We start from the raw sequence: 25,241 nt of genomic DNA on the forward strand, positions 1-25,241 counted from the left end.
TCCAGATTCATTCCCTCCTTCATCATCTAGCCTTACTGGGAAGATAAACGGTTCAGTATAGGTTGTACATGTGTAGCTAATGTAAAACATTACCACAGTAGATATGTTGTAAAAGATTGACTATATTTCCCTCCCTCCTATCCCACCTCCCACTTGTTCTATTCTCTTACTTTGATCCCGTCCCTTTTCAAAAGTGGGTGCTTCCAACTTCCCTCCCCCCCAGCCTGCCCTCCCTTCCATCATCCTTACTCTCATCCCCTTCCCCCGCTACTCTCCTGTAGGATGAGATACCCTATTTAGTGATTATGTCATTCCCTCCCTCAGCCAAATTCAATGAGAAAAAGGTTAACCCATTCCCTTTTGCCTTCCTATTCTTCCCCTCCATTGTAACCATTTTCCCTTGCCTCTTCTATATGAGATAGTTTACCCCATTCTGTCTCTCCCCATTATATTCCTCTCTCACTTCTTGATTTCACCTTTTAAGTATCATCCCTTCCTATTAAATTGTTCCTGTGCCCTCTATCTATGTATACATGTAAAGATATATATGCACATTCACATGTGTATTCTTGTGTACCCTTCTATAGAAACACACACACACACACACACACACACACACACATATATATATATATATATATATATATATTCCCTTCAACTATTTTCATACTGAGAAAAGTTTCATCAGTTACAATTATCATTTTTCCATGTAGTAATGTTAATAGTTCAACTTTGGTAATTATGATTTCTTTTCCCTGTTTACCTTCTCTTACTTCTTGTATCTTAATGTCAGATTTTCGATTCAACTCTGGTTTTTTCATCAAGAATGCTTGAAAGTCCTCTGTTCCACTGAATGACCATATTTCTACCTGAAACATGATACTCAGTTTTGCTGGGTAGATGATTCTTGGCTTTAATCCCAGCTTCTTTGACTTCCGGAATATCACATTCCAAGCCCTTCGATCTCTCAGTGTAGAAGCTGCCAGATCATGAGTTATCCTGATTGTGTTTCCACAATATTCAAATTGTTTCTTCCTGGCTGCTGGTAATATTCTCTCCCTGATCTGGGAATTTTGGAACCTGGCTATAATATTACTAGGAGTTTTCTTTTTGGGATCTTTTTCAGGAGGTGATCAGTGGATTCTTTCAACCTCTATTTTGCCCTCTGGTTCTAAAACATCAGGGCAGTTTTCCTTGAGAATTTCTTGGAGGATGATTTCTAGGTTCTTTCTTTGATCATGGCTTTCAGGTAGTCCCATAATTTTAAAATTATTTCCCCTATCTGTTTTCCAGGTCAGTGGTTTTTCCCATGAGATATTTCACATTGCCTTCTTTTCTTTCATTTGTTTGGATCTGTTTAACAGCATCTTGATTTCTCATAAAGTCATTAGCTTCCATTTGCTCCAATCTAATTCTGAAGGAATGAATCTTCTCAGGGAGCTTTTGAGATTCTTTTTCCATGTGGAAAATTTGGCTTTTTAAGGCATTCTTCTCCTCATTGCCCTTTTGAGCCCCTTTTGTCATTTGAGTTAGTCTATTTTTTAAGGTGTTATTTTCCTCAGTCAGGCTGTTGACTCTCATTTCATAATTTTCTTGCATTGTTCTCATTTCTCTCCCAATTTTTCCTCCACTTTTATTATCTGCTTCTTAAGGTCCTCTCTGGACTGTAACCAGATCGTATTTTTCTTGGAAGCTTTTGGTGTAGAAGTTCTGACTTCATCATTTTCCTCCTATTCTATGCTTTGATCCTTTTTGTCCCCCAAATAGGAGTCTAATCTTGGATTGCTCGGCTTGGTTTGCTTCCTTTGCTTGGTCATGTTGCCACTCAGTCACTTGACCCCTGGGCTTTTTGCCACAGTAGGACTTTGTTCCAAATGCTGGGGTTTTCTCAGCTGCCAGAGGTATTAGTTGGGTACCCTCGCTGAAGCCGCCACATGCTCTGGCAAGATGGTCACACACCCCAGGAACTCCACCCTAGACTGCCGTCCAGATCCAAGCAGGTTAAAATAAGAGCGATTACCCCTCAGACTGGTCACTTGGTCCCCCTACACTCTGCAGGCCAGAAGCTGAAGCTGCTATGTAGAGGTGGCTGAACTTTAGCCCTTAGCAGCTTCTTGCCCCAGGGGCAAAAGCCGACACATTCCCAACTACTGGGTCCCAAAGTCCACACTGAACTGACCTCTCACTTTGTCCTTATCATCTATGTGTTGATAATTCTGGAAACGGCCACAGCTGCTGCTGATCTGGAATCCCTCCAACCCATGGTTAGTCAGTCCTGCCCTGGAGTTAAAACCTTGTCATGGGGCTGGGCTTGCCCCCAGAGCACTGAGCTGGCCAATTCCTGCTGGCCTTCCAGGCTGTCCTCAGTGGGAGGTTAGCTTCTCTGTGCCATTTTGTGGGTTCTTCAGCTCCAAAGTTTGTTTAGATTCCCCCTTTACATGAATTGGAGGTGGTGGGATCCAGAGCAGCTTGGAGGTCCTGTTTCTACTCTGCCATCTTGACTCCACCCCGCCCTGACTTTGGATTCTTAAAGGCTGTCTGGCCAGACCTCAAGCTGTGGCAACTCATGCTGATTTAGACAAGCTTTGAGTTTGACCCTAGAAATGGATTTTAAGTCAGTCATCTAAGGAATAGATAAGTTTAGAAAAGATCATCACAAAGTTGGCTATAGGGAGATTCAATTTTTGGACACAATTATTTTCAAAGTCCAGTTAAGACACAGTTCCAGTTACTACAATATGGCATTTCCAGAGGTCATTATAGGGTAGTATAAAGAACTTTAGGCCCATGAATGTCAAAGGCTCAGATTCTAAGCTCATTTTAGCTATATGTGTGACTTTAAGCAATTCATCTGATTTCTCTAGGGCTTAATTATTTTAACTTTAAAATGATACAGTTAAAACTAGATGATCCTTAAGATATCCCCTCCTTTTCTATGATTTATAATTCATAGGTACTAACTCCTAAAACATGTGAAAGACCCATTGTCACCTAGGATAACATGTACATTTTAACTACTGATATCATTCAGTTTAATTTGATGTTCCTTAGTTTAAAAATTTTTTTTCTTTAGCTCCTTTGATAAATCTCCATAACATTTGTTTACAAGTGAAATATTTTTACTCTATAGTACAGAAACAACAATGTTAATTCACTAGTTTTAGTCAACAGTTTAGAAAATTTAATCTTCATATCAGAAATGGGCAATTATTATGTCCCTGTTAGCATACCTTTGATACTATGAAAATTTGAAATAACTGATTTTATCTGTGTGGGTACTCCTTTAATGACACACAGATCACCACCCTTAAAAAGTCAGTGTATGACACAGTAGAAAGAATACTATCTTTGCAGTCAGTAGAGACTTGGGTTCAAATTAGGTTTCTGGGAATTATCAGTTTTTTCATCATGAACAAAAACACTTTGCCTGAGTTTCATTCTCGAAATAGTGATAAAGATATCTGTAGCACTTATCTCATAGTGTTATTGTGAAGACCCAATGAGATAGTGTACATAAAACCTTAAAATGACAAATAAACATCAGTTATTATTCTTGCTATTAGATGGTTTCCATGAGTTTCTGGGGACATAAAAAATAATGGTTTGATGAACAGGCTTCTAAACTCTACAAAGTCATTAGCACCATCTTTCCTGCTTTGTGGTACCCAGCAGAGCTTGTCCTCATTGGTCGAAGCCTTTCAGAATCCAGGGTTACCTCCATGGTATAAGAGTTATAATAGAATTACAGATTCAGAACTAGTAGGGACATCAAAGATCATCTTACAGTTGAGAAAAATCTTGGGCTAGGGTAGTTAAGTGACTTTCCTAAGGTGACATGGTGTAAAACCAATAATAAACAGCTTTCCAGAAGAATGCTACTATGAATAGCTTTTAAGGTTCTGATTACATAGTATAGTGAACTATATAATATGTAGTTATCTATATAATATGTTATATATAATATAATATATTATTATAATATATATAACATAAAAATAATATATTATATATATATAACATGTAGATATTACATATCTATATATTATATAGTTAACTATATTTTATGTAGTTATCTATTCAATAACAAATAAGAGCAAAACATTCACAGAAAATCAAGGTACAGCGTACACATTGTTACAACTTATCACAGAGAATCAAAATACAGCATTCACAACAGCTTATCACTAAAATGTCCTCATAGTTTTCACCACAGTGGTCACAAAGTTTTGAACAAAGAACAATCATTTAGTAACTCAATCATTCAATCATCTCAATCATTCAATCATGCTTAAGGAGGTTTGCCTCCTTAAGGGACACAAAGTACAATAGTCAAAGTTCTCCACTCATGGGGCACACTGTTATAAATCAGTCACTTTTCAATTATCATTCACTAATCATAAGAAAATACACAAGCCCTCCACCCCTAGATCACCAGTAAATTAAAATTTCTCAGTCAGTACACAGTATCTAAGTAAAGTCTTCTTTCAGCTTGACTTGGGGTAGTCTCTCAGTTTCCCTGGACCTCCTTCCATGGTCCCAGATCCTACCTGGATTCACCAAACTGTCACCTGGGTTCAAAGGCAGACAGCTCCCAGTTCCTTGTCCAGCTCTCCATGCAGCTCCTATTCCACTCTGAATCTCACAGCATCCAGTCCACCTTAAGTACTTCATAGTCTCTGTTCCCAGGAAGTTAAGGCTTAACCAAGCCACAACCGAGTTCATACAAAGTACCAGCATCACAGTCATGCTTCCTTACTCTGCAGCAGCTCAAGATGGCCCTTGGATGTCTTTGGCAGCTCCCTGAAATTTTGGCTGGCCCTCGGACTCAGCAGCTCCTCAGCAGAATCTCCAGCTGGTTCCCAGAATCAAAATCACTTCACCCATGTTCCCAAAATCAAAATCATTCTCTCCAGCCTGGGGAGGACCTTTCCTCTTCTGCCTCCTTGGTGGCAGCAACTTCTGCCTCCATGAAGCTTGCTCCAAGCAGATCTTTCTGACCCAGCAGGGACTTCTTATATACACATGGTATTAGTTCCTTCTTGTTTCAGCCAACCCCTTCCTGTTATATCAGCAACAAGGGTTCATATCATCTGTTTCTTTAACCGAGGCTTGATTAATTACTAAGTGCTAAGTACCTGTTACCTTTGCCAATACAAAGGGATCTTCAAATTAAAATTTCATTACCATTACACATGGACAGTAGTGGAGCTAGAACTTTAAACCAGATACTCTTATTCCAAGGGATAATAAGCAGCCAATGAAGCTTTTTAGCAGAAGAGTGATAGGTTTAGATCTGTCCTTTAAGAAATTTAAAAATGGCAGATTTTTTAGAGAATAAATTCAGAAAAACAGAGCGTGGATGTAGGGAGATCAGTTAGGTTTTACAATTGTCTAGGTGAGAAGTAATGAGGAATTAAGGTGGTTGTGATGCTAATGAAGAGGAGAGAAATCTTAGGAGAGATACTGTGGAGGTAGAAATGGCAAAATTTAGTTCATGGTGTGACATAGGTGCAATCATTAATTTTTCTTTAACTATCCTTCTTATAGCAAGTTCTAGAATATTACAGGAATTGAGATAATATTTATTGTTTTATAATTTGAGGACTGTCTTCATGCTTCTTTTTTTTTTGAAAACTGAGACAGCATCTGCTGTTTTCCAATCCTTCAGTTCCTCTTTCATTTTCCATGATCTTTCAGTGATCATTCACCATGACTCACCTATTGGATCCTATTGGATTTTTGAATCCTAGAATAGAGTTCATTTGGATATGCTGACTTGAGCTTATCAAGAGAAGATAGATGCTCTCTATCTCTGTCTGTCTGTCTCTGTCTGTCTCTGTCTGTCTGTCTGTCTGTCTGTCTCTCTCTCTCTCTCTCACTATATATATATATATATATGTCCTTACCCTGGGTAATAGCCTATGCTGAGCCATTTTTTATGTTCTTTCTAATCCACTCTCTTCAACATTGAAACCATAAGAGAAATATATTAGTATCTCTAATTTTCTACTTAACATAAGACCTTGTATTCACATAGTGATTTAATATTTACAAACTACTTTTCTCACAACAATCCCATTAAAGTTTTAAGTATTATACAAATTTTATAGTTGAAGAAGCTGAGATTATAGTATTGAAATGACTTACACACAGTATTATGGCTAGTAAAATGCAGAGCCTGAATTCTAACTCAGATCTTTTGAAATCCAATCTAATGCTTGTCCCACCATGCTTCTTTCATCTTGTGAAGATTTTTTAAAAAGAAGCTCTAGGTGGATCAAATATTAAGGGAAGGATTATTCTATAGTCAGTCTAATATAAACAATGAATGGGACTGTTTTGATTTTCTATGCAGAATCAGACCTAAAATATATGGAAAGAATCTTTCATATAATCATAGGTATATAGTTAGTAAGGAACTCAAGAGTTAATTTAGACCAATACTCCATTTTACAGATGAGGCAAAGGGAGGTTGCAACTCCAAGGTGACAGGTAGTAAATGTGAGTGGCAGGATTTGGATCCACAACTTCTAACACCAGAAATAGTATTCTTTCCACACTGGTTCCTTGTAGTAAGAACTCGTTTGTCATTGAGACCTCATGAGGTTGTTGTGAGGATCAAGTGAGATAATATAAATGAAAATTTTTTGAAAAGTATGAGTGTAAACTATTAATAGTTGCCACAGTGAACCATTCCTTCTCTGTTCTATAGTTTTATAGGCCTGGTAACACATGGTTCCCATCGCCAGTAGTCTTGGGAAGAGGATAATAAAATATTGCTCATTGTTTCTTCCAAACCATGACTGACAGTTGCCTATAAAGTGGTCCCATTCCCTGATGACTTACTGGGGTAAACTTTCTTACCATGAATTATTCCTTCTCTATACAGAATGTTTACTGTATAGAAAGTAGTTTTCTGTCTGCTTAGCAGAGGCAAAGTATGCTGTCCATCAGATCCTTGTTCTTCATGCCTAAGGACAATTTTCCTCAAGAAAAAATTGGTTTCCTTAAAGGAAGACATTCTTTGAATAACTAACATTCCTAACTGTGAAATAAGTCTGAAAAATACAGTGACTTTTGCCATCCAGACCTATAAAATCTCTCTGGAATCAACATCATTACTTGGAAGTCTGGGCATCCATGGACACATCTGCACATTTTCAGTAAAGAGGAAGGGGAAGTAAGTATTTTCAAAAAGGACGAGCATTTCTCTGTATTTAATTTCAAGAGCAAACTTTTAAAAAGACCTGTAAACTTTTGAAAACACTTTCACAAATTCATTTGATCATTCTAACAATCTTACAAGGCAGCTGTAAGCAGATTTAATTATTGCGTTTTATAGATGAGTGACTGAATTTCATAAAAGTGAGGATTTATCTTGCTTCACATAGATTGTGAACTGCGATGGAAACTTGGATTATCTGATTAGACATCAAAGCTAAATCCCACTGTCCAATCCATGATGAAATAGTTTGTAAGGAAGATAGCAAGTGCTAATGCATGATTTTTCATTTATTAATTCAAGATATAATGCCATAGCAACTCAGGTAACATTTACTAAATGCCTACTGTATGCAGAACACTGTGCTACAACCTCTAGATAGGACACAGCAAGGACTTTACTGTTTCAGAGACACCACATGGAATGATTCATGACAGGCATGTTACTGACAACCACAAATCCTTTGCCAGGTTTCTAAACAACAAATCCTCTGGGAAAGTTGTGATGTTTGACTAACAGTACTACAATATGGCAGTTAGTTCAGATTCATCACAACAGAAGATAAACTACTACTGATTCTTGGAAAACCAAATAAGCATGCTATAATTTATTTAACCAGTCAACAAATGTTTTAAAATTATAGGAAAGATAAAGCAATTGTGTCCTATTATAATCAGATGATTATATTCCTCTTTTAAAAATATTTTAGGCTTATTTTTGCTTGGTGGTAAGAAACTAAGCAATAATATTTTAGTATTATAGAATAGTAAAAGGCCAAGTTATCATAGTGATAACAGAAGTGATCTAACCAAAAGGCTTATGAAATGACACTAAAGAGGTGGTAACCAGCTCTATTTTATCTTTGTAGATGTTTAGTTATTCATGATGATAGTGTTATGGTGGGGTGAAGAGATGGGATAATAAAAGGAAAAATAAAACATGTTACAACATTTAGAGGATTAGTTTTAATTATTTACCTTATGTAAGAGTGACAACTCTGGACCCTATTGCCCGAAGGCCAGATGTGTTACATTTGATCTCTCTTCAATTGCTCTCCAGTAACACATGGAGGTTTGAAGTATCTAGACAAAGATTTGTTCTGTGAAGTTTGGATTCAGTTGAAGAGTCACACTTGAAGAGGGCCACATGTGGCCTCCAGGTTGCAAGTTCCCCACCCTTGACTAGACTCTCTGTAATTGACTCCAACCCCCATTGATAAAGTTCTCTCAATTATAGGAAGTCCCCTGCACCTCAGTTCCGGTTATCTCCTAACCACAGGATTAGCTTTTAAAAAGAAAGATTTGCTTAAAATGTGTAATAATAAGTATACAAGAATACTCCACAAAATGTGAGGCATAGTCCCTATCCTCCATGCCCTGAACTACATCAGTCTCTTGAAGTAAAAGGTGTTAAATTCACAGTTTAGCTCTGTTCTTGTATGCATAGTCCTAAGTTCCAAGTCCAAAGCCCACCTTGGATTTAAGTCCCAGACACACTGGCTTCTCTGGGCTTTGCTGCAGGCTGACTGGCTCCAGCATCCTTCTTGGAAAGCTCAATTCTGGGTATAGGGCATTATTCCTTGCCCCTAAAAACTGAGAAGAAATGAAGCAACAAATACAAACATATCCAAGACCATTTCTTGGGGTTCAGGGTCTCCTAAAAGGGAAAGTTTGGGAAGGAAGCCCTTTTCCTTATTGTAGTTAATGGTATTTGCCTGTACTGTGGGTAAATTTGACCTTCACTTTCTCTTAACACTGTTGGACAAAGTGCACAGAAAAGAGCAAGATGGTCCTAGTTTCGTCATTTTAAAGACCTGTCGGTTATTGTAAAGCCAAGCATGAGCAGCTTTCCAGAGGACTGTTGCTATGAACAGCTTTAAGATTCTGATTACATAGTATAGTGAACTCTCTATTTATTCAGCAGTAAACTAAGGCAAAACATTCACAGAAATCAAAGTACAGCATTTACAATATTATGACATAGCAACTTATCACCAAAATGGCCCTATAGCTTTAAACAAAGTACAATCATTTAGTAACTCGATCATAAGTCCTTAATTCAGTCATCCTTAAGGAGGCTTGTTTCCTTAATGGACACAAAGTACAAAGCTCAAAGTTCTCCACCAATAGGTCACAGTAAATCATAATCTTCTCAGTCAGCATCAGGTACCCAAGAAGAGATCTTTTCATCTTGACTTGAGGCTGGCTCTCAGATTCCGTGGTTCCTCTTCCACAGTCCCAACTCCTATCCAAATCTGCCCAGCTGCCACCTGGGTTCAAAGGCAGGCAACTCCCAGTTCCTTGTCCAGTTCTTCATCCAGTAACTTGTACAGTTCACATTCAAATTGAAGCTCACAGTGTCTAGTCCACCTCAAATCCTTCACAGTTCCTGTTTCTGGGAAGACAAAGCTTAACAGAGCCAAAACAATATTCATACACATTGCCAGCACCATTGTCAATTCACTATCAGCCTGTGAAATCAATACAGACCCACCAACAAGGTCTGATAACTCAACACAAATCATCAGTATAGAAATCAACAAAGACAAGGTCTAAGAGATCAGTACAAATTAGTGAAGTCCCAGGACCTCCAAAACCCTCCTCCAGGATTTATGTAAACAGACAACCAGAAAATCCTCTTTCAGGGCTTCCAGTAAGGTCCCAGGGCTTCTGTACAAAGAATCAGAAACAAACATCAACACAGACAGAGCAGACAGAGTCCCAGGATACCACAAGTTTTCTCCTCCACCACAAAAGCTCCCTTCTCAGTTCTGCTCTCTCCAGCTTGGGCCTCTCCTTATATATGGTCATCAGCTCCTCCCTTTCCTGTTGCATCAGCGACAGTAGTTCATAGGTTTTAGGGTTCACAACTTGTGGGGTTCACAAGTTATGTTTCTCAATCATGGGCAAGGCTCAGAAGAAACTTGAACTGAAACAAGGTGTTAACTAAATAGCTGAAACAAAGTGTGAGCTACTTCTTTGCTTGCCATTACAGTTATGCAGCCAAATGAAAAGGGCTCCTTTACCCATAGGGTGAGGGAATACAGTATGTCTTCTCCAAGAAGCAAAATGTCTCAATGTTGGGTTATCTGGGCATGTACAAGGCCATTCCTTGTTATATTTATATATAAACCTGTATTAATAAAATAATATATAATAGAACCATTTATGATTTCAAAAGCAGGAAGACTTTGCTGTATGTTCTCTATGTCATCATTGTTCTTTTGTCTTTGTATGAGCTTCTATGAAGGTGAAGTGACAAGTCCCTGGCCACCCCAGGGAGGTGAAGTAAAATTGCCCAGTCACACAAGGAACAAGTAAGAAAACTGGTATTTGAATCCTGATATTCTGGCATACTGGAAATAGTCTTCACATCAGGAAGTATTTCCCTGAAATCCTACCCCTGATATTAACTGGATATAACTTATAAATCAAATAACAAAATGTCAGCTTAAATTTAATCATCTGTCAAATAGGATAAATAATGCTGTTCATACTTTCTAGAGGCAGCACAGTGAAGCAGTGAGAGAGAGCTGACAGTGAAGGCAGGAAGACCTTGTTCTGAGCCCTACCTCTGACAAATACTGGTTTTGTGACTCCATGCCTCTTAATGTTCTAGGTAATGCCTTAAGAGCACAGCTAAGTTCTGATTAAAGCAAATAATTTCATGAAGTGGCCACAGATTTAAACTCTTACAATTAGAAGTTACAATTATCTAAAATATGGCAATTGGTTCCAGCCCACTGTAAATAGGGAGTGTGAATTTGAATAACAGGACTACTTCATGGGATCTGTTATTGGAACTTATTGGGATCTAGCTTAAAAGTTGGAAAGGAAGTAATGGCTTCCATAGGTACAGAGAGTTTCCTTATCTAGGAATTTCTTAAACCAGGAAAATCATAAGTCTAGACCCTATTCCTAATACCTTTAATATTTATCTTGTGAGGTTGTTATGAGGTTCAAATGAGGTAACATACATACAGTTCTATAAAACATCACATATTAATCTGGCGTCCCTTACCTACTCTTCCCTCCAAACTCCAGCAATGTTTTAATTCAACAAAATCCCTGAATTTATTGTAGATTTCTTGCATACAGAAACCATGACAATGATTTTTGCATTTCTTCCATTATCTAGTACAATGTGTTGTATGTAATGCTTAGTAGACATTTTAGAAATGAAGAGAAAGAAGAAAAGGAAGACAATTGTTGCTATTCTATTTGTCTAGGTTGTTTTTTGGTAGATTTTACTGAGTACCCTGAGACTGAGGAGTTTCTTTGTGTTACTCTGTTGTCAAAAAACCCACACCATACTATAAATGTCTCCCCTGTGGTCTCCTGTATTCTCTTCTCCTCTAATACTGTTTCACTTGGTTATCTCATCAGCTCCCAGGGGTTCAATTATCTTCTCTATACAGATGATTTTCATATATCTATATTCAGCCCTAACCTTTCTCCTGAGCTTTGGTCTCACAATATGAACTTCCATAGCCTGTAGGTATCTCAACCTTGCCATGTACAAAATAAGACTCCTTATCCTTCTCCCTCTTCCCCTCTCCCAAAATTCCGTTATGGTCCAGAGCATCACCTTACCCTGAGTCTTCTAGGCTCACAACTCCAGTGTCATTCTCAGCCTCTTGATCATGTCACACCCTTAATAATCTTCAGTGACTCCCTGATACCTTTAGGATTGGGCATAAAACCACCTGTTTGGCTTTTAAATCCCATCACATCCTGTCTGTTTCCTCCTTTTCTATTCTTCTTACTTCATTTGCCTCAAGGTCCTGTGTAATACAGTGACATTGGCCTTTTTGCTGTTACTTGCAAATAACCATCTCCCAACTTCTGACTTTTTCACTGCTTTTCCTCTAGGCCTAGAATGTTCTTCCTCTTTACCTCTGCCTCTTGGCTTCCCTTGCTTCCTTCAAGTCAAGATTCAAATCTCACCTTCTTCAAAAGACCTTTCTTGTTTTTCAACACCCTCCATTCCCATTGCTAGTGCCTTCACTCTTAGATTACCTTCAATTTATACTGCGCTCTTATGTGTATCCATATGTGTTTGTATGTATGCATATGAGTGTATGTATATTCATGTATGTATACATGTACACATATGTATTCACACACAAGTATACACACATTATAGCTAGCATTTATGTAGGGCTTTAAAGTTTGCAAAGTATTTTATATATGCTGTTTCATTTGATCCTTACAAGACACCATATGAAGTTGGTGCTTTGATTATTCTCATTTTACTGATGATGGGGAAAATGAGACCTAGAGAAGTTAAATTTCTTGCCCAGTATTACACAATCTGAGGCAATATTTGAACTCTTATCTTTCTACCTCTAAGTCCAGCACTCCATGCACTTTATTACCTATGATATCTACAATTTTTTGCACATTGCCCCTTCCATTATGGTGTGAGTTCCTTGAGATCAGGAACAATGTTTTCTACTTTCTTTATATCCCCAGTACTTAGGGCAGGGCCTGGCATATAGTAAACATTTGATGAAATCATGGTGACATATTGGCTTGTATATACCAGATATGCTCCTGAGTACTCAGAGACCAGCAGAGATGACGACAGGATTCAGAAATAAAAAGTTGTATGAACTAATCAAAAAGTATTTTATTAAGCACCTACTATGTGTTAGACCTTATACTAAGTACTGGAATACAAATACAAAAATGAACAGTCTCTGCCATTAAGGACCATGTTACGAAAAGTGGATATAAGGGAAGGGAGCTTTAGGCAAAGCGATCACAGGAATTGTGAGGTGAGTCATGGTGCAGTAGATTGTCAAGCCTTTTTCAGTAGCAATGGGTGGTGAGAGCTAGGGAAGCATCTAATGAAAAGATCATCAGGGATGGCTGCAAGTTACTTCCCTAGTTACAAGTGGGGAGTGGATACTCTGAATACGTCATCTTGGCCTTTTAGTTTCTACTCATCCTTTAAAGCCCAACTCAAATGCTACTTCCACTGTGAGACCTTCCTTGATATTTCCATTGCCTCAGCTCTCAAGTAGTATTTTGTTTTTCACCTATGGAACATTTAACATTCAATCCAATAGCAATAATGAATGTGCAATACATTCTTCCATGCATTAGAGACAGATGAAAAATATCTAACTCTTTATCCTCAAGGAGCTAGAGCATAATATTATGTCATAATTCTCTTTGTATGTCTTACTAACCTGTAAGTAAGCTCCACGGCGATAGAGCCATTGCCTAAAGTTTGCATCTTTCCTAGTACCTACTACAGTGCTGTATATACAGTTGGAGCTAATTAAATGTTTGTTGAACTAAACTGGCAGTTTGGTATAATGACAAGAGGACTGACTTGGGTGTTAGAAGACCTGTGTTCAATTCCTCCCTTGGGATGATGTTGAGCAAGTCACATATTGTCCCCTGAACTTCTGTTTTATCATCTGTAGAAGCAGTCATTTGTATTACATTATCTTTAAGTTGTCTTTCAGCTTTAAGTCTATGATCCTATGAATTGTAAATTCCCTTGGGTTAGAAGACAAAAAGTTGCAGCAACTTAAAGAAGCTGAAACAAGGAACTTATACATTTAGAAGTGGGCAAAATTTGACTTCAGTTTACTCATTTGTAAAATGAGGGACTAATCTATTTCCCAGAGAAGCCCACCGAAGCCATGATTTCTTTACAGCCTCTGTTGTTTCTTATTTTGGGACAGATTGTGTTGAGAATTGACAAGATGGCTCAGTGAGTTAAGTCTACCTAGAACATTCCATCTCTACTTGAAGATAAAAGGAGAGGACACAAGTAAAAGATAGAGAATTGGCATCAGAGTTAAGAAAGACCTCAGTTCCAGTCCCATTGTGTGACCCTTGGCAGGTAACTTAACCTTTCAGTGTTCTAGGTGATTCTAAGAGTAGAAGTTGCAAGACAAGTTCTGAATTGCCTTGATAGAGGGAGTCATTGCTTTTGGAGTTCTCTGCTCCAAAGAAATCACAGACCTGGTCCAAAACTGACGATAAAATGTCCTTTGTTTCAGTTATTTTCCCTTATGAATGGAATTAAAAAGAAGCAGGAAAATTTTTAAAAATGTTGATACAGTTCCTGTGAGATCCCAATTGCAAAGAGCATTGGAGATAACCCAGATGGAATACACAGGTGGAGACTTGAGATCATAGGGAGAGCCAAAATAGACTCATGGTTGGGGCTGGAGGTTAGAACATGCCCTGAGAATGCAGCTGTGAGCTGTGGGAAGACAAAACTTGTAAAAATCAAGCAGCTGTTCAAATGAGTCAGGAAAACCTTTAAGAGAGAGTAGGAAGGAGGGAAGAAAGAAACTTGTTCTTGTTGGTGAAGAGGCCAAAGGCAGGGTTGAATGTGAAGAATGTACTGAAGAAAGTTTCTCTCTTTTGTGAAGATTGATGGTAGCAGAATATGAATCCATCAGCTACTTTGCTAAGGCTTGTAAGATCATAGATCTATAGCTGGAAAGGACTTCAGGGATCAACCAGTCCAACTCCCTTATTTTATAACTGAAGATACTGGGGCCTAGGGAGGTTATATGATTTACTCAAGGTCACACAGGTAGTAAGAGTCAGATCATGGGGCTCTCTGTCTTTTAGAGAACAAACACTCATGCAAACACATGATTGCTTTCCCTTTTTAGAATAACTGATAATTTGCAAAAGATGAAGCAATACAGATACTAACTATCTATCTTATATTTGACATCCAAGGGTTATTAGTATATAAAGTGATATAACAGTCACAGAATTAGGATGAGCTTTTGTAGTAGTTATTGATAATCCAGATATTGACATTCCAGTTATTGATACATCAATCAAATGGATAAGTATTTATTTAAAAGCTACTATATATGTGCCTCACATTGTGCTAATTTCTGGAGACACAAAAATGATATAGATCCTGCCCTCAAGGAGCTTACTATTGTTAAATTACAATTTGTTCACATATAACCAAATTTGGTAAGTATGCCAAAGAAATCCGAAGTGATAGTTTTTGGAGGGAGGAGGATAGAAGATGGCAATTAGAAACTGAGGAAATCAAGAAAGAGTTCAAAAGGTTGTGTCATTTGAAGTGGGCCTTAAAATGAGTAGAGATCTCAGAGGGAGAAATGAGGAGGAAAAGCATTCTAAGAACAGAAGATAGCCTGTACAAAGATATGGCGGTAGAAGATGGAAGGTCATGTATGTTTTTGTTGTTCAGTTGTATCTGACTCTCTGTGACCCATTTGGGATTTTCTTGGCAAAGATACTGGAGTGGTTTGCCATTTTCTTCTCCAACTCATTTTACAGATGAGGAAACTGAGGCAAACAGGGTTAAATGACTTGCCCAAGGTCACACAGCTAGTAAGTGTATGAGGCCAGAGTTGAACTCATGAAGATGAGTCTTCCTGGCTCCAGGCCTGATACGCTTTAATGTCATGCATGGGTAACAGTGAGTAGACCAGTTTGACTGAAATGTAGCATATGTAAAGTAATGTGTGTTCAGTCTGAAAAGATAGGCTGGAGCCAGATGATAGAGACCTTTGAATTGCAAATAGAGGAGTTTTTATTTCCTCTGAGAAGCAATAGGTAGTCACTGAAGCATCTTGAACATGGGATTGCTATGGTCAGACTTGTTCTTTGCGATTATCAAAGAGGCAGCTGTGAGGAAGATGGATTGGCAAAGGGAGAAACTTGAAGCAGGAAGACCAATTAAGGAGCTATTGAAATAGTTCAGAGGAGAGATGATAAGGGCCTAAGACATACAAAATCTGTATCAGAAAAGAAGAAGTTACTTTATTTTAGGTAGGTGCCACTGATGACTTTTCTTCCATTTTTATGAAGCACCAAAGCTTATTTACATGGAAAAGGGAGAAAAGAATAGGCCCAGTACCATTTGTACTTGTTGAATTTATTGGATTAATCAATCAGTTAACCAACCAAAAAGCATTTATGAAAGAACTACTCAGTTTCTGGCACTATGGGTAACAAAGACAGAGAAATGATTCAAACCTTGCCCTAGAGGACAAAAAAAAGGCAGGTACTGATATGTGGATTAGGGAGAGTGTTGAGAAATAAAAGGTTGAACATGAGTAAGGGATGAATTTTGTTTTATATTTTTGTTTTTTACTATTGACATAAATTATTAATTTAGTCTTGGAATTTCTTTTGTAACCCCCTTTTCCCTTTTTTGATCATACCTTTGATTTCATCTGTATAGGTGAGGAACTGACACATACTGGTTATATGTGACTAGATGAGTCACTTTAACCTCTCAATTCTTTTTTTTTATTTTTTGTCTTTTTGGAGAGGAGAAGGCAGGGCAATTGGGCTTAAGTGACTTGTCCAAGGTCACACACCTAGTAAGTGTTAAAGCATCTGAGGCCGAATTTGAAGTCAGCTCCTCCTGACTCCAGGGCCAGTGCTTTATTCACTGCACCACCTAACTGCTCCTAACCTCTCAATTCTTTAACCAATTCTTCCAGGCTGTAAGTTGTAGTGCAGCTACTGATGTCCATTGGTAGGATCAGTTCCTTCCCTGGGAGATGTCTATGTCACTGAAGCTATAGGGCTAGACAAAAAAGAGGGAAGGATATTGCCTTCTAGAAAGTAGCCAATAAAAATTGAGGGATTCTCTGGATCTCTGCATCTCTTGTCAATATGTATAGGGTTATTGATGGGGTGGTGTTGGTGGTAGCTGAAGTATCAAACCTACCTCCAAGACTTTGCCCTTCATAGATATGCAAGAAACATTTGTTGAAGGAATAAGGGGACCCAGTTTTGAACGTAGCATTTTTACCTTTTTTTTGCTCCAGGTGGTCTGCTTTCTGTTAACATTGAATATCCCAACTTCAAGGCCATAATCATGTGTACTTCTTTTGGACTACATGTAACAACTTCTGAAACGGTAAAGACATACAATTTTCTTGACATACCGTTTTCAGTAAATACATTGAAGGAACAATTAATCATAGCTTGTAAATAGTGCTTATATACTTTATGAAAATCTGTGACTAATTGGAGTTTGATTTTAATAATCAAACCATGATGGCTATTTTATTTGGTCATTGTTGTATTAGTCTTTCTTTCTACAGAACACTGGAAACATGTTGAAATTTTGTCTGCTTCCAAGAAAAACATGTTTGTAATGATGACATTATTTTCCTAAAGACCTGTAACACAACTGCCTAATTTCTTGCTTTCTTGGCATCATCAGGCACCTTTGGTACTTAACTATGATTGTTAAGAGAACACAGTGAAATGGCTAGTATGAAACTTCCAGACAAGGTTTTTAAGGACATAAAACATATGTGTGAGATATTTAAAGACAAACATACCTATATCCAGGTCTCAGATTCTTTAAGGCCTGGTGAGCCAGTAAGTAGATCATATAGACTTTTGCTTAGGATAATGGAATATAGTAATAATTAATACTAATAAACAGCAATAGAAACCAACATTTATATAATACCTGAAAGGTAAATAGCAGAGCCAAGGTTCAAACCCAAGTCATCTGACTCCAAATCCAGTATTCTTTTCACCTCACCACATGGCCTTCTCCTTTATAACCTTGTTACTTTTTCTTGGCCATTCGCTGGTCATAAATACTTCCCATGGCTAGAGACCTAATTGAAGTTGGATAAAATAAAGCAAGTGATGCCTTATGCTTGTATAGTGATCTATAGTTACTATTACTTGGTTATGTACTACTCCACTTAATGCTCATAATAGTTCTGTGAAGTAGACAAGATAATATTATGTCTGTTTTTTTAGATAATTCAGGGCCATCAAGGCTAATCAACTTTTCAAAGTTTACACCACAAACCAATGGCAGAGTTGGGATTAAAATCTCAGGGTCCACATTCCTTATTCAATGCCCTTTGTACCCCACTGTGGGACCTCTCTTTCCAGAGTCCATGTCATGTAATAATTCGTATGCCTTTTAATCAACAATGTCTAAATTATTTTCACCTGTAGGGAAACCTAGTACAGAGGCTATGCTGCCTTTCCCAAAGGCACACATGTTTGGAACTAATCCTTTCATCTTACTCAAGGTTTGGAATAGAAGTGAATTTGAATAGTAGCCCTGTTGTTTTTCTTTTTAGCAAAGACTGAGCCATCAAAAAAAAGTTTTCTGTTATTTATACATAGATATTAACTGAGGCAGCTAGGCAGCTCAGTATATATATATATATATATCTATATATATCTATATCTATATATATATATCTATATCTATATCTATATATATATATATATATATATATAGAGTACTGGACCTGGAGTCAGGAAGACTTGAGTTCAAATATGGCCTCAGACTCTTACTAACTCTATGTCCTTGAACAAGCCATTTAATCTCTGTTTTCCTTAATCCACTGGAAGAAGAAATGGCAAACCTCTTTGGCTTCTTTGCCAAGAAAATCCCATGGACTGTATTGGCATGCTATGGTCCATGGGGTCAAGAAGAGTTGGACATGACTGAACGACTGAACAGCAGCAATTAACTATTTTCTTAGTTCTTCATTTTCTTATGACTTATCACTCATCCATATTCATCTTTCATTTCCTCTACCTGAAAACAGTAATACTATGGAACTTTAATATTTCATCATCTCAGCTAGTTAGCTTAATTGGTAAGAGAACTGAACTAATGAAGCCAAGGGTGTGGGTTAGATCTCCATATGGGACCAGTTAATCATGTTCAGGGCTGAATTCCTCTAGCCTTTGCTCTTCTCTTCCTCTGTTCCCTCAGAGAGCTCTCCTGACTTCTATTATCTCCTCTGTTGATTACTCTCAAATCAACATTTTTCAGTCTTTGTAACTATGAAGAAAACCCTTTGCCAACCTTAAAGGTAGAGATTTATAAATACAGATTATTAGAGTGAATCTAGCTTACACAGCCCCCCCTCATTGCAACTTTGGATATTGTTTTTGTACCTTTAAGAGACTGGAAATAGAATCCTGGGTATTCATAGCCAACTTTTATCTGTAGAGGAGTTGGTGAAAGACATGGGAAGAGGATGGAGAGAAACTTTTTCCTGGGGAGACTTGGAGAGTTGAGGGATTTAAGAGTTACTTTGAGAGACCATTTAAGAAAATTGATCTTAACTTTTATTCAATGGAAAAGGCATTCTGTAGAAAATTCCCAGGAGATTTTTAAAGGACATTGAAGAGAATTTAATTGTTGGACTGTCTCCATTGTTTGTCAGGATGTAAGCTCTTTATAATAGCTAACATTTAGATAGCACTTTAAGGTTTGTAGAGTGCTTTAAAATATTATCACATTTTTTATCTTCACAACAACCCTGAGAGTTAGATGCCACTATTATTCCTATTTTACAGAAATAGGGGAAACTCATCTGGTACACTGAGGTGACTGGCCCAGGATCACACAGGTAGTAAATATTTGAGGTTGGATTTGAACTCAGCTCTTCCCCTTCTAGGCCTAGGACTCCGTTCACTGTGCCATCTATCTGCCTCTTGAGAGAATAGGGTTGTTTTATTCTTTTCATCTGTATACACAGAACTTAGCACTGTTCCTGGCACGTAAGAGGTACTTAAAATTTTGTTTTTGTCAATTTATTCATTAAAAGAGATTGGAAGAGGCAGTTGTAGCTGTTGGTTCGAGGTGACTCTGACTGACCACTCACATAACTGATACCTTGCTGAAATGTTTATATATTTCTTAGCATTATTTGTTATTGTTAATAAATTATATAGACAGAAACACTTCTGTCTAAGCCAGAGACTAGGGTTTGAGATAGAAGAGAGAGCTAAAATAAACTTCTTCATTTTTTATAAAATGAATTTGGGGTTCAAAAGTAATTGGATTAATTAATTAAAGCTTTTTTTTTCAATTTCCTTATGTATGAGATAATATCATATCTTGACTGCTTTTGAATTATATGTGAGAGGATTAATTAAGTATAGTGAGTCAAGCAGCAGACTGATTTTGGTGGAGACTTGGTGTGTTTGGCCCTGAGAGCCCCTGAGGGCAATTGTTCTCACCTTACAGCATTCCCTCACACTCATGTAGGGGTGCTAGAGAAGAGGTCCACAAAGATCCCAAAGACAGGTAATGCTCAGATGCTCCTGTCAACTAGCATTTAGCAAGTGTAAGATAAAAATCATAATCTTTCTTCACCTCACTAACTTTTTTATAGGAAACTCCCACATTTTTTTTTGCCTAAATATATATTTTTTAATTTATTTACTTTTAGTTTACAACATTCAGTTCCACAATCCCTTGTGTTACAAATTTCCTTCCTGTCCCTCTTCTCCCTCCCACCCTCCCATGGAGGCATGCAATCAAAAATCGTTCTACAAATACTATCACATTGAACATTAGTCAAGTTGTAAAAAAGCATTATAACCAATGGCGTGGACAATGAGAAAGAAGGGACAAAACAAAACAAAGCACAAAAAAGAGAGAGCAAGTAGTTTGCTTCAATGTGCATTCAGACTCTGTAGTTCTTTCTCTGGATGTGGATATCTCTTTCCATCATGTGTCTTTTGTGTTTGTCTTCTAACCTTGTATTGCTGAGAGGAGCCCAGTCTATCAAAGTTAGTTGTCACATATGCAATGTGTCTGTAATTGTGTACAAAGTTCTCCTGCCTCTGCTCTCCTCACTCAACATCAGTTTATATAAGTCTCTCCAGGTTATTATGAAGTCTATCTGCTCCTCATTTCCTATAGCACAATAGTATTCCATTACATTTATGTACCACAAATTGTTTAGCCATTCCCCAATTGATGGGCATCCCTTTGATTTCCAGTTCTCTTGTGGCCGCAAAAAAAGCTGCTTCAAATATTTTTTGTACATATGGGTCCTCCTCCCACTTGTATGATCTCTTTGTGATACAACCTTAGAAGTGATATTGCTAGGGAAAAGGGTATGCACATTTTTATAGCTCTTTGGGCATAGTTCCACATTGCTCTCCAGAATGATTGTATCAGTCCACAATTCCGCCAACAATGCATTAGTGTTCCAATTTTCCCACATCCTCTCCAGCATTGATGATTTTTTCTGTTTTGTCTTCTAAGTCAATTTCACTGGTGAAATGTGGTACCTCAGAGTTGTTTTGATTTGTATTTCTCTAATGAACAATGATTTAGAGCATTTTTCACATGCTTATAGATATCTTTAATTTCTTCCTCTGAAAACTGTCTGTTCATATCCTTTCACCATTTATCAGTTGGGGAATGATATGCATTCTTATAAATTTGAGTCACTTCTCTGTATATTTTAGAAATGAGACCTTTATCAGAGATACTGGTTGTAAAAATTCCTAGTTCTCTGCTTCCCTCCTTATCTTGGTTACATTGGCTTTATTTGTACAAAACTTTTCAATTTAATGTAATCAAAATTATCCATTTTACATTTTTTAATGCTCTCTAACTCTTGTTTGGTCATAAAATCTTCCCTTCTCCATAAATCTGAGGGGTAAACTATTCATTGCTCTCCCACTTTCCTTATAGTATCAGCCTTTATATCTAGATCATGCAACCATTCAGGCTTTATTTTGGTATATGGTGTAAGATATTGATAAATGCCCATTTTCTGCCATTATATTTTCCAGTTTTCCTAGTAGTTTTTGTCAAATAATGAGTTTTTATCCCAGAAGCTGTGGTCATTGGGTTTACCAAACAGTAGATTACTAGAATAATTTTCTGCTGTGTCTTGTGTACCTAATCTACTTCACTGAACCACTACTCTATTCCCCAGCCAGTACCAAGTAGTTTTTTTTTTGGTCTTTAGATAATTTTTTAAATTAATTTGTTTGTTTACTTTTAGTTTACAAGATTCAATTCCACAATTCCTTGAGTTTCACGTTTTGTACCCCCTCCCTCCCCTCTCCCCCCATGGTGACATACAGTCAAGTATAGGATCTTAAATACTTGCACATTAGACATTAGTCAGGTTATAAAGATGGATTGTATCAGATGGAATGAAAAATGGTAAAGAGAACATAAAACCAAACAAGAAAAGGAAAAAGATCAGGTAGTTTGCTTCAATCTGGATGTTAACTCAGTTCTTTCTAGTTCCTTCTCTCGATGTAGACATTTCTCTTCCTTATGAGTCCTTTGGGATTGACTTATATCACTGCATTGCTGAGAAGAGTCCATTCTATCAAAGTTGGTTATCGCACATACCTTGTGTCTGTAATTGTGTACAAATTTCTCCTGGTTCTACTCTTCTCACTCAGAATCAGTTCATATAAGCCTTCCTTTTTATCTCCATTCATTTTTATCCAGAGATCTATTGTACCTATCCTCCCTAAAATTCTGTTCACCCCCTTAACTTCTTTCTTGTTTATTTTGAGGTTGGATTTATCAAGTTCAGAGAGGGAGAGATTAAGGTCTCCCACTAGTATAGTTTTGCTATCTATTTCTTCCTCTAATTCCTTTACCTTCTCCTCTAGGAATTTGGATGCTATACCACTTGGTGCATATATGTTAAGTAATGATATTGCTTCATTCTCGATGTTGCCTTTTTACAAGATATAGTTTCCTTCCTTATCTCTTTTAATTAGATCAATTTTTGCTTTTGCTTTATCTGAGATAAGGATTGCTACCCCTGCTTTTTTACTTTAGCTGAGGCATGATATATTTTACTCCTGCCTTTTACCTTTACCCTGTGTGTATCCCTCTGTTTCAGATGTGTTTCTTGTAAACAGCATATTGTAGGATTATAATTTCCAAACCATTCTGCTGTCTCCTTTTTATGGGAGAGTTCATTCCATTCACATTTACAGTAATGATTGTTATCTGTTTCTTTCCCTCCATCCTATTCCCTCTCCTGTTAATTCTCATATTTTTTCCCTTCTCCTTTCTCCCCCTTAATAGTTTTCCTTAGCCTCCCTCAGCATTCTGTTATCAGCCCCCTCCCTTTTCCTCCCCTTCCCCCTTACTTCTTCCCTCCCTACTAACCACCCCCCTTTCATAGCCCATTTCCCCTTCCTACTGCCTGTAGGATATTTTTATACTTAATGAAGTGTGTTATTTCTTCTTCGCACCAAGAGTGACAGGAACAAATATGCGAAGCTTCTCTCCCTCCCCTCTTTCCCTCTAATATGATACTTTTTGCATTTCTTCTCCATAGAGTCCTATGCTTGACTGGTTGTTATTCCCTCCTTGAACCAGAACCAATGAAGGAAAAGCTCATATGATACTCATCTCGTTCCCTTCTTTTCCTCTGCTATATTGTTTTTATGCCTCTTTGTGTGCCATAATTTACCCTTTTCCACTTCATTCATTCCTCTTCTTCCATTGCAGTCCCTTTGTAGCCCTTAATAAGATTTTTTATTAATCATGATTTTGTGTATTTTATACTCATACCCTCTACTTGTCTATAAACAGTTTGCTCTTACTAAATAGCAGGGTGTGTGTGTGTGTGTGTGTGTGTGTGTGTGTGTGTGTTTTCCTTGTTTACCTTTCTATGTCACTCTTGCATCTCATAATTGGAGGTTATATTTTCCATTGAGCTCTGGCTTTTTCATCAGGAAGGTCTGAAACTCTGTTATATTGTTTAATGACTATCTCTTTGCCTGAAATAATATGCTCAGTCTCTCTGGGTAGGTGATCCTTGGTGGTACCCCGAGCTCTTTTGCCTTCTGGAAAATTGAATTCCACTGCCTCTGATCTTTCAGTGTAGAGGCTGCCAAATCCTGTGCAATCCTCACTGTGGATCCTTGATATTTCAATTCTTTCTTTCTGGCCACTTGAAGTATTTTCTCTTTTACCTGGTAGTTCTGGAGTTTTGCCACAACATTTCGAGGATTTTTCAGTTTGGGATCTCTTTCGGGAGGTGTCTGGTGGATTCTCTCGATTTCTATTTTACCCCCAGTTTCTAGTATCTCAGGGCAGTTTTCCTTAATGATCTCTTGGAGAATGTTGTCCAGGCTCATTTTTTCATCATGATTTTCTGTTAGGCCTATGATTCTCAGATTATCTCTCTGGATCTATTTTCTAGGTCAGTTATTTTTCCATTGAGATGTTTTACCTCTTTTTCTAATTTTTCATTCTTGTTGTTTTGTTTGACTAATTCTTGGTTCCTTATGGAGTTATTTGTTTCAATTTGGTTGATTCTAGTTTTTAGCAAATCATTTTCCTTGGTTAGTTTTTGGAGCTCCTTTTCCATATCATACACTTTTCTTTTTAGAGAGCTGTTTTCTTCATTATAATGTTTTTCTAATTCTGCAATTTTGGTTTTGAGAGAATTATTCATTTTGTCTTCTATCTCTCTCATTTGGTTTTCAAAGTTCCTTTTGAGCTCATCTAGGAGAGCTTTCTGTGCTTGGGACCCATTCCCTGTTGATGTTTCAGCTGTGGGTGTGGAGTACACATTGTCTCCCTCTGAGTTTGGTTCCTCCTTCTGAGGATAGTAGGACTCCAGAGTCTTTGTAGTCTGCTTTCTACCCATTTTGAGGCAGGGCCCTAGCCATGCCCTTCCTCTAGGGATCCCAAGCCTTCACAGTAGAGGGTTTTGTCCTGGGACAATAGTTACTATGTTTTCGGGGGGGGGATGGTTGGAGCAGGCGGGGATCATTCTGCCATCCTGGTCCTTGGAGGTCATGATAGGGGCTTTTAAAAAAAATTTCTGGGCTATGGAATGGTAGTCCTAGGAGTATTTGCTGTCCCAGACAGGTGCCCCTGCATTTGGTTCTTACCTTGCTCTTTCCAGTCCCAGCCCTTTGGTGATAGGCCTGGTAGTGGCCCTTGTGGTTGGTGGGATGACTTGCCCCCCGATTTGATCAGGCCTCTTCCAGGCCTGCCTCTGAGGGCTGCTCTCCTTCCAGGCCTGCCTCTGCAGGCCACTCGCCTTCCGGGCCTGCCCCTGCACAGGAAACTCCCACTTCTTATATCTATTGAAAGCATCAGCATCCTATCTTCCTGCACGCTCCTCTATGTCTAAGACGGCATCCTTTTTGACTCATCCCTCTTCATTTCTCACACTTCATCATTCATCAGGTTCTGTTCATTCATGTTTTCCTTACCATTTCTTCTGGCCATTCTCTAGATTAGAATTTCA

The sequence above is a fragment of the Petaurus breviceps genome, unplaced genomic scaffold (assembly GCF_028583685.1).
Source record: "Petaurus breviceps papuanus isolate PSGF00001 unplaced genomic scaffold, PetGlider_PUasm1.0 38, whole genome shotgun sequence".
In the NCBI taxonomy this organism is placed as follows: Eukaryota; Metazoa; Chordata; class Mammalia; order Diprotodontia; family Petauridae; genus Petaurus; species Petaurus breviceps.